This window comes from Leiobunum rupestre, chromosome 5, assembly GCF_980474605.1.
Source record: "Leiobunum rupestre chromosome 5, qqLeiRupe1.1.hap1, whole genome shotgun sequence".
NCBI lineage: Eukaryota > Metazoa > Arthropoda > Arachnida > Opiliones > Sclerosomatidae > Leiobunum > Leiobunum rupestre.
This window is the reverse complement of record NC_143388.1, coordinates 66,978,914-66,981,528: the sequence shown is the minus strand read 5'-3', so window position 1 is coordinate 66,981,528 and position 2,615 is coordinate 66,978,914.

The window sequence follows — 2,615 nt, the reverse complement described above, 5'->3', positions numbered from 1 at the left end:
ATATGGACGATATGGGCTAAGTGTGTACATGTGTGGCAATATTTTCAAATGTTTTATTAGAAAGATCATAGTGACACTCTCTAAACAATTTAAATCAACCGTTGTGATTCCGATAATGATAGTCTCAGTGGTGTGACGCGTATATTTGAAAAATTGCCAAAAATTAAATTTCTGGTTTCACGCGAAAATATAAATTCTTCACAAGTATAACTGATCTATTGTAAAATATAAACTTTCAAATATAACAATTGCATTGGTAAAATCGTCCTCCCTCTCATAGAGTTTGAGAAAAATGGAATTAAGTGCAAGAACCTCAACGGTCGAACACCTTTCGAACAGAGTGTACAATACATATGCACGGATCCAAGAAACGGCTGCTATAACATTAAACTTATGGAACATTGATGGTTTTGTGGTAGAATATATTTTAAATGCGTTTTTTCGTGTTTTTGCGACCTTTCGATTGTATAACATTTCTCTCGCTACTTTGAGTAAATGAGGATTTTCATATTTGTGGTATCGAACAGTAGTTGCTTCGGAATAAAATAGCTCATTCTTGGAAAGCTAAACTTACCTTCACAGACATTGCTATAAGGAGTTTGGTAACCATTGAATGATTTTGATTTTATAACCTGTTATATATAACTTCCGTGATAAAGTATATGATTCGTATCTTAATTATTAATTAGAAAAGCACTGGCTATAACCGAGGTTACATTTTGTTATGAACTTGCGCCACGAATGCCGCCAGCACCAGATACTTTCTAAAATAAGTCTTCATCGATAAGCTAAAATGACTTCTAGAAATTACTGGTTGGTTCTAATGAACAGAATTGTCAATGATTTGTGGTAAAGCCCATGATCCGAAGGTTTAAATAATATTTCACTTCCGCATAAAATGGAGTATACGGAAATGTATCTATGCAACAAAAAAAAGCAGTTGCATCATATTTTCCCAGCCAGACTCAGATTCAAACCATCAGTAGCTGGGAAAATTATCGACCAGTGCATGAGCCTTTAATCATATAATATCCGAAGGGCAACAAAACATGGCAGGAGTAAATATAGCGTTTTTCGGGAAAGCAAAAAACGCGCTGACGCAACGGAAGGAATGGAACATTCACTTTTTTAAATAACTTCCATCCATCAAGTTGGGCCTTTCGGGGGTCAGAGTGAGCAATAACTGATGGCTTTATCGGTTTGTCGGGGTCCAGCTCATGTAACCCGTAAGTTCAGTGGCGCACTGGGAGATGTTAGCTCTGATCAAATGGATCTATCTCCTGCTGAGGTATGGGCTGGAAAGGGAGCTTCGGCTCAGGCTAACGCAGGGGGTCTTGGCAAACTGCCGCCTCGGAGGATTGGCTAGCCTTCTGTGGGGTGGTGGGACTCCGTATGAGGCTCAGTGGTACTGTTCCACGGCCTTTTGGGGCTACACCGGGTGTCCGATCCCAGCTTTTCCGGGTTACTTAGGCCGCTGTGTCGGTCGTTCCCTTTTATGAGCTCTTTCCAAAGGATTTGGCTCTCTACCTACGTAGATAGGGTGTCAACTGGAAATACTATAGCATCCGCTCTTATTCACACTGCTGTGTGCGAAGTAAGGGGTTGGTAGTCCCATTGTTGCACCTTCTGCTGGGTTAAGTGGCTGGCGTCGAAGGTGCGACCATCAGTTTTACGTTACTTCTACTGATGCTGGATTTGTCACCTGTCCGGGCTTCTGGACGCTGGCGTATGGCACTCCAGTGGTTTGGTCTCTGTTACTAGGTACGCAGGGCTATAAATTCTGGCACCCTTGCTGTCCGCTACTTTCAAATAGGAGTCGTTATACCTGTCGTTTTTATGGTACCTAACTTTATGTACAAAAGATAAAATTATTTATGGTTCTTAAAAAATAAAGATAAATAAAAATATTATGTTTTTCCTTGGGTAAAGGGAATATGGTGAAAATTTAAACCCTTGAATAGGGCAGACTCTTCTAAGCAGGTCGCCATGTTTGAGCATGTTCCCATGGCAATAGATCTGGGCGAAATAATCTCCGTACCCACTTTAAGAATTAACAAAAGTGGTAATATAACGGGTCATTTGACTTTCACCAAGCTCGATACGAGTGCATTACACCTAAAAAACATAATGCTCTAGTGACCAGTGTTGAAACCCCCCACTTAATATCTCTTTTTTTCTCGAATGTGATTTAAAGTTTGCTTCCCGTCCACGTTTTCTTAAAAATCTACCTTGATATATAAAGACGTTAAGAAAATTAAAGATAAACGATTATACTCAATTATTTATAAAGCATTTTTTGTTGAGAAAAAAATCAACCAAAACAAAATTATTTAATTAAGATAAGGAATTATTATCATAAACCCAATGAATTGAAAAAGTTAATTTCTTTTTATATTGACAGTTTAATAAAAGTCATAAAATTAAACAAAAAATACAAGTGTTTGTTTTCTGGTCAATTTCCAATTGAAGCCATTATTTGAAATGATTAAACATCGCATCCCAGGTGGTGCGACGTGGCTACAGTTGACAGGAAAACTGTGAGGGGAAAGAATACCATTATTTTATATTTTTTCCCAATTCGCAAATAATATATGTAGTTTTCTAAAGTATTCATC